This window comes from Capsicum annuum, chromosome 11 (assembly GCF_002878395.1).
Source record: "Capsicum annuum cultivar UCD-10X-F1 chromosome 11, UCD10Xv1.1, whole genome shotgun sequence".
Taxonomy (NCBI): domain Eukaryota; kingdom Viridiplantae; phylum Streptophyta; class Magnoliopsida; order Solanales; family Solanaceae; genus Capsicum; species Capsicum annuum.
In genome coordinates this window covers 219,063,119-219,072,011 of record NC_061121.1, presented here as the reverse complement: position 1 = coordinate 219,072,011, position 8,893 = coordinate 219,063,119, and positions in this window count along the sequence as shown.

Here is an 8,893-nt window from a genome sequence, read left to right as displayed (position 1 = left end):
CATAACTTATGAATATATCACTAAGAATTTAGTGTTATGGAGTCACTGGGCCAAGTGAAAGAATGTGAATTTTATTTTATTAATTTATGTATTGCTCAGTTAATTTAAAGCCCATAACTAATAATGGTAAAAAAATAAATCTCAGTTGTTAGATCAAGTACTTAATGAACGAACGAGATTAAATCTAAACTTTATAAAATGGTCCTAACTCATCCATTAGGGTTCTCCACCTTTTCAAATCATTGACGGCGCTGGTAACTAATATTAGGATAAAGTAGAATCTAGTTTTTCAACTAACCCTTCTGCTAAGTTCTTCATCAGGTAAGACTTCTATAACTAATTTTGTACAAAATTTATCATGTACAAATTTTTATATGTATGTTGATTTATGTGATGGTAAAATGTATGTTCTTGAAATTTAATTTTACAAAAGAAATTATAAAATTTAAGAAAGATAAGCCTTTGTTGATAGAACCTATGATGAAAAATGATTTCCAATCAAATAAAGCTCTATAGATCCTTTTATAAAAGATAATTCCATTGCTTCAATTAATTTTGTCAAAATAACTTTTTAAAAGCCCTTTTAAAAAGAAAAAAAAAAAACTTATTGTTTTATTGAATTTACAATAGATGCACCATCCGTCAATACAATTATACTATATAACCTCATCATGTCAAATAGAAAAATAGCCCGCTTTTAAAAATATCTTCTAAAATAATTAACTAAAAACATCTGATCTAACTCAACAATCTTACTCGTTAGCTTAATTTATTGTTATTAGTTTTCAAAGTAAATCTACACATACAATTATGTTTTTTTTTTGTACTTTACTATTTTAAGTTATTCCATACAATTTCAAAATGACTTATGTTAGCAAATTGAATTTTTTCAGTGTATTTAATATTAAAAAATGACAAGTTAGATTTTTTTTCTTTTCAAATATTGATGAGCACAATATTAAGTAAGTAAGATGCCTTTGAAAAGATAAATAATAATATTTAAATAAATACTCTTACAATTAAAGCTATTAAATGTTTTTCTCAAAACATAAACATGAGTCATTATGGATGCAAAACAGTAATAAGTGAGTATGAGTGCTTGAAACATTAATTAAAAATCAGACTTAGCAGGCTAGAGAACCCAATACTCTTAGCACACATAACTCTCATTTTAGAAATAAATAATATATACTTTGGTGAATTTTGTGCAATTTGAAATAACAATCTTTAAAAAAGTTGCATCTAACAAAAGCAATACTTAACAATGCAAAAGATTTATTTAAATTAAATAATTAATTTATATTAATTAATATATGGTAAATATCTGCTACATATTTGTACTTTTAACACTTGATTATGATTAAATATTAATATGATTTTCTTGTTTATTGATTGTTAAAATTAATTATTTAGATAGGAGGAAATATATTATTCAAATAAGTATTTACTATTTATTCTTAACTATTCTTTTATTAAAAAAAAATATAATAATATTTTTATGATGAATAATAACTTTTACTTTTTTTCTTATTTTAGTTCTAAATATGAACCATTTGCCATATCAAGCTACTTACAGAAAAATAATAAATGCACTTTGAGTACAAGCTTAAAAATCAAAGATAAATTTAATAACAAAATTTAAAATTAATTTTATTTCACTTTCTTCATTTTCTCTCTTCAATAATAAAGGTTAGATTATGGCGGATGAGATTGATCAAAATCACGAAATAACTGCATTGAAATATGAAATCATTCGCTGCTTGTGAAAATGAAAAATTTGAAAGCAATTCTCAATGCAGAGCTAGAAGTCAAAGAAAAACAATTGAAAAGCTGAAGCAGAAGCTTGAGAAACGAGATGACACTATAAGTTTTTACAATGATGTATTTGAAGCAATGGAAAGAGAAACTGAAAGCTTAAAGCAAAAGCTTGAGGACGCCTATCAGCGGAAAAAGAAGGCTTGTTTTCTTTTTACTGTGAAGAACAAATTAGCAAAAATACGATCAAGAAATTGTAAAGTGAAGCTTCAGAACTGAAGAACAAATTGGAGATTTAGGGTGACAAGATTTCTGAAAGGGTTATTGATGAGAACGAACAAGTTGGTGGTTCTTCTGGTGTGAAAGCATATTGATGTGTGCATGTTTTATTGTTACTTTTGAAGGAGTTTTTCTTAACCGAGCATTTCGATTGAACTAAATTATTGAACAGAAATGTAATTGCAATTATTATTTCTTTAAGTGAACATTTTATTGAACTAATTCATTGAATAGAAATGTAACTACAATTTTATTGGAGATATAAACTTAAAAAAAGTAAGGTGAGTTATTGTTCACATCTTATACTTTTTTTCGGATATCTTTGAATGAGTAAATTTGGACATTTGTCCATCATCTTCTAGAAATATTGTTAATTTTTTTAGAAAATGAATTTGCTAATGCTTTTCTTCCCCTTCATGTTTGCCTCAAGGAATGTTTTCAAGAATTTATTTTATAACAATTTTTTTTTATTTATACACGATCTATGCTGCTTTGTGATTCCTATTAACCATTTTGATATTATATTGAGGGACTAAACCCAGACACAAAATGGTTAATAGGAATCGCAAAGCAGCATAGATCATGTATAAATAAAAAAAAATTGTTATAAAATAAATTCTTGAAAACATCCCTTGAGGCAAAGATGATGGAGAAGAAAATCATTAACAAATTTATTTTCTAAAAAAATTAACAATATATATATATATATATATCACAATTGTAAAAACATAGCCTAGTGCGCTAAAAACTTTCGCCATGCACAGAGCATGAATATGAATTGGGTTACAAAGGTCTATTATACGCATTCTTACTACATCAATTATTTGTACAAAAAGGTTCTCACTAAATCGTACATCTGTGTTGATATATTTAAACATAGAAAAAATTCTTTCTATTGGGTTAAGGTCTATAAATGTGAAAATTCAAATAAAAAATAATAACAAATTAAGCTAGTGGTTGACAATAGATTTTGAAAGTAGAACTTAAAAATTTATCGTCAAATATTTTTTTGTTATAAAATTTAATTAGATTTTAAAAATTTAATCTTCAAATATTTTTAAATTTTTAAAATTGCCGAAGATCAATTTTAGTTGTTTTAGAATGACAATATGATTTGTATTTGCTCGTTGGTGTAAGGAACTTGCTCAAGAAATTGGGTGGAAGTTGTTGCCTTGTTGTATGAAATCACTTAGTGTAGAGACAATGGTCATACAAATTTGATTGCTGAAACTTACTCCCAACTAAGGCCTCAACCAAAAATCTTGGAGGATGGATCAAGAAGTGGACAAGATTAGAGAAATAACTAAGTCAACTCAAATACCTCTCTATCACTACTATAGAGAAGCAAACCAAGTAGTTAACAAATTGGCATCTCTAAGTCATAACCTTTCCACATACATGGAGAGTATCAGAATTACAGTGGCCTTTCCTTCTCACGTAAAAGGTCTTTTCACAATAGATAAATGGGGTTTCCCTTCTATCGTCTTGTGAACCTTGATAGAGCTAGAATATTTTTTGAGTCATCTTGAAATTCTTTTGGCTTTAGTTAGTTAGTTTTTCAAACTGTTTTTACCTTATCTCATGTTCATAAATAGTTTAGGCTATCTATTAGGGTAAATTAGGGTGTTTTACCGATGCTCATCCCCTTAACTCATTTGTAATATGTGCCTTTTTGGAAGATGAATAATAAAATTCTTTATGTTGAAAAAACAGTTAAACATTAGAGATAAATTTACTTTGATATTTATTGAGTTTTGATTTTGCTCATAATTTCAATGAAAGAGTTTTTGCTACATATTTTCATCTTGTAGAATCATCTGAAATAAAAAAAATTAATGACTTTAAGTTTATATTAATAAGTATAACCTTAGTTTAGAGTCTTTTCATAAATTAACTTAATAATGATTTATAAGGATATTAAATAATAATATAAATTACTTAATTTGGTCCATTTACTTGTCATGTTTAAATTGTACACGCTCTTTAAAAAATATCTTATCCTACTTTTTTTCAATTATTCTTTTGTCTTTTTCATGTTTACTAAGAAAAATAATAAATACAAGATATTATTTATTAAGTTATCCTATTTATCATATACTTTTCGAGAAATTCAGGTAGGAATAGTTCAAAGAAAAAGGTAAATAACATAAATCCCACTAGTTTGTTTCTTAATTATCCTTTTTCTCAGTTTTCTTATTTAATTTTTCTAGCTCCTGAATTTTAATTATGCATATACATAACTGGACGCCGATATAAATCACTACTTATGTATTTGAACTAACTGATTTAATAATAATTCTATATTTTTGAAATTGTGATTAATGAACTCATTAAATTCAATAACAACTTTTCAATTGCAAAATTTTAAAACATCAAATCAATTTTCACGATGGATACAAGATTGCAGAATCTCGGGTTGATTTCAGCAATTGTATTCAAATTGCATCTCCTATAATAATATACATTGCAAATCAATATTAGTTTCATGTGCAACAAAAATTAAACAAAATTTTTCAATACTGATAATACAAATGAGCAATGACTAACATTATTTCATATACATAAGTGTGTTATGTAGGGTGAAATAATACAGTTCAGCAGGTCTAACAGAGTCATATACATAACTGTGCTATGTATATGTTATGTCAATACAGATGCGCAATTGATTATGTATTTCATATACATAACATAGTTATGTATACAGATTAAAAATAAAATAACTCAACAGTTTGTATGACATACATATACATAACTCTATTATGTATATGGTTTTGAAATAAATAGCCCATCAATGTGTAGGTCAAACATATACATAACACAGTTTTATATGGTGTGACATAAAAACTTTCAGTAATGTCAAATTTCATACATAAATATACTTGTGCTTTGTATCAGATTATAAATAACATAATGCCTTCAATGTTTAAATCACTCATATACATATACATAACATAGTTATGTATATGGGTTGAAATAACAACTTATTTCGATATGTGATTTCGAAGTATTTGACTTGACATTGAAACTCTCCTTGTCTTTAACTCGGTGTTGGGATTCCGTCATTGCTCAAATCATAAAAGTATTTTCAAAGATCATAGAAAGAGAGAAACTTTTGGGGTTTTATTAGATTTTTGAGCAGATTGTGAACTATGAAGGAGGTATTGAATAAGCCTGTCAAACAGGCCAGGTTGACCCGACCTAACCCGGTCTGAACTGGCCCATTTAATAAAACCGGCCCGATCAGCCCATGGGCTGTAGGGTACCAGGTCTCGGGCCGGATTAATTTTTTTGTTGGGCCCGGTTAATCCGGCTCGTACCAAGCCCAATTGTTGTTTTTATTTAATTTTGGAGATTTGGGCCAAACTAGCCGTTGGCCCAATGGTTATATGGCCTTTTTTGGGTCCAAACGGCTAGTTTGGGCCCTTTTATTAAAAAGAAAAAAAAATTCATTGAAAATATTTTTTAATCCCCAAAAAAATTCAATAAATACCCTACACCTTCAAATCATTTTTCACAAAATTTTTCATTCTCTCAAATCTCAATTCTCAATTCTTAATTCTCAAATATTTTATATATTTAATTTCCTAAAGTGCTCACTTTAATTTTTTAATTTTGCGATTACAAAGTACAAGTGGAAGTTTCTAAAGTCGCAACCTTCAGATACTTCCAAAATTTTGTATTGTCGTTCCATCTCTTACGTTTAATTTTTATTAGTATATTAATTGTTGAATATTTAATTTTATTATATTTGTGTATTTTAAATATTTTTAGTTTAATTTATATTATGGATAAATTAAGAAACCTCGCTACTAAAGGTGTTAAAAAATTTTGTTCCGAAAACGGTAGTGGTAGTAAAAAGTAAATTACTAGCGGTAGAGGTACTTCAAGTAGTATATATACCCGTGTGCCTTCGGCTCCGGTACCGCTTGGTACACCGTTTGAGGAAGAAATAGTTGTAGGTGCTCACGATATGGATTATGTAGAAGCTCAGGAAAATTATGGTATAGAAGAAGAAAATGAAGTAGATGCAGTTAATTTAGATGAAGATGATGAAAATATTAGTGAAACACCCATAGTAGAAAATGATAACGTTAGATCTGAATCGATTAATCTCCCTCCTCGTGCCCCAAGAGCTCGTAAAACAACTAGTATTGCATGATAACTTTTTGAACATGTATCAGATACTGAGGTGCAATGCAATATTTGTCAACAAATATATAAACATAAAAGCGGAGGCAAGCAAGGGGATACGGGTATGTTAATGAGACATATAGGTGATGCTCACGAAAGAGAGTTAAATGTTGCACGAGGTGGTGGGGATGTTGGTGGGCCAATGCAACTAGAATGGACCCAGCAACTGGTCAGGTAATGAAGAAGTATAATAAATTGAGGGACCAGAAAGAAATAGTTAAAATGATAGTTGTGGGTTGTTTGCCTTTTAGTTTTCCTTCTTTTGGTGCTTTTATTCATTATATTCAAGCAATTTATAATCCTATGTTTAATAGTATTCCTAGAAGTACTTGTCGGTCTGATATTTTTAGACTTCATTCACAATATTGCTTTTATTTATCAACATTATTAAAAAATATTCAATGTATATTGTCCTTAACTTCTGATCTTGGTCGTGCTATAAATAAAAATGATTATTTAACTGTTACTTGTCACTGGATGGATAGTAATTTTGTGATGCAAAAATGTATTCTTGCTTTTTTATATGATGAAGATCGTAAACATACTGGAGATTTTATTGCTGATTCTATTGTTAAAGTTTCCGAATTTTATGGTATCGAAAATTAAATCTTATGTATTGCTTTTGATAATGATTCTAATAACAAGACTGCTATAACAAAGTTAAAATCTAAGCTATCTCCGTCTTTACCTGAAATATTTCATATTAAGCGTGCATGTCATATATATAATTAAATTGTAAAGGATGGTCTTGAGTTTTTTGAGCTTTATATTGAAAAAAATTGGTTTGATGTTGATTTAATTCAAGAAAATAATCAAAGAAAAAGAATTAGAGAATTTAAATTTAAATATCAAGAAAATGGACTTGCACCGATATTGATGCCTGAGTAAATTGATATTAGATGGAATTCTACGTATGATTTTTTAAAAAAACTTGTTATAAATATAGAGTTCCTATTACACTAGCTTTTAACTAAAATTGTGGTTCATTGTTGATTCTGTTGATTACATGCTACATGATTCTGATTGGCTTGTAATTAATGATCTTGTTAAGTTTTTAGAAAAATTTTATGTAGCTACGGTTGAATTTTTCGGTGCTTATTATCCTACTTTTTATAATATTTTGGCATATATAGCCTATATTTCTGGTTTGCTCAAAGAATATAAAAATAAAGAAGGTTATAAAGAAGCTGTTGGTGCCATGTTTACTAAATTTAAAAAATATTTTTTTTCGATTCCCCCTATTTACTTGGTTGGTGCTATACTAAATTCGTGCATGAAATATAATATTATGTGCCACTTTAGTAATATTATTTATGCTAACTTAGAAATAAATACTAATAATGATTCTGAACAAGTACAACCTGATTTGTGGACGGCTATGGGTGATGCGAATGAATACATAGAAAAATTATATAATCACTATACTGATTTAGTTGATTTAGCCGTATCTACAAATATCACTCCAATTGTCGCTCCTCATCCTCCCAAGGAGCCATCATCTTCTAAAAGGCCGGCACATAGTGGTTTTCCTGATTCCTTTTATGATTTACCTTGTTGGAACAGTGTTGATGAAAGAGCTTACATATCAACTTATCAGGAAGAGCTTAAATATTATCTTCGATCGCCACCAGAGGATCGCATATGAAGGATGAACACGTTGGATTGGTGGAGGAGTAATGAAACACAATATCCTATGCTTTCAAGATTAGCTAGAGATATCTTGAATGTTCCAATGTCAACCATTGCATCAGAGAGCGCCTTTAGTCAGGGACGACAGCAGCTTGGAGACAACCGACACTCGTTGGGAAGAAATGCAATGAATTTTCTAGTTTGCCTCAGAGATTGAATTAGAGCGGAGAGAAGAAATCAAGAAATGGAACCGGAGCCGAACGATGAGCAGAAACTTGAAGAAATTATGTCTTCACGGGAGAACTCAACAGAATCAAGTCCAATGCATGGTTTTTCCTTCGTTGACTTTGACTATCCTATGCAAGTTCCCGTTAATATTAACATGAATGAGTTGGAAAAAATGATGCATAATTTGTAGATTTTTCAGTCATGTAAATTATAAATTTTGGATCATTTCGCAATCAATAAAATTCAAGATTCATTCACTCCTTAGTCCTTACTTTGTAATTTTTTTCATTTAATGATTTAAATTGAATTTCTAGTTTAAATTAAAAACTTACTTCGTATATATTATTAATTTACTATCAAGTATTATTAATTTATTATATTAAGTAGCATATGTTTTGTATATTTGTGTATATATCTTCTATAAATGTGTATATTTAATGCATACATGTGTATATGTTTTATAAGTTGTATATATGTTGTAGTGTATATATATATATATATATATATATATATTGTAGTATATATTTATTTAAAGTAGTAGATATATATTGAATGGTGCGTATATATATGTATATATCTTCTACAGACGTGTTTATTTAACGTATACATGTCTATATGTTTTATAAATTAGTATATAACTATATATATATATATATATATTGTAGTATATTTTATTTAAAGTAGTACATATATATTGAATGGTACGTATATATGTGTATATATCTTCTATAGACATGTATATTTAATGTATACATGTGTATATGTTTTATAAATTAGTATATAACTATATATATATATATATATATATATA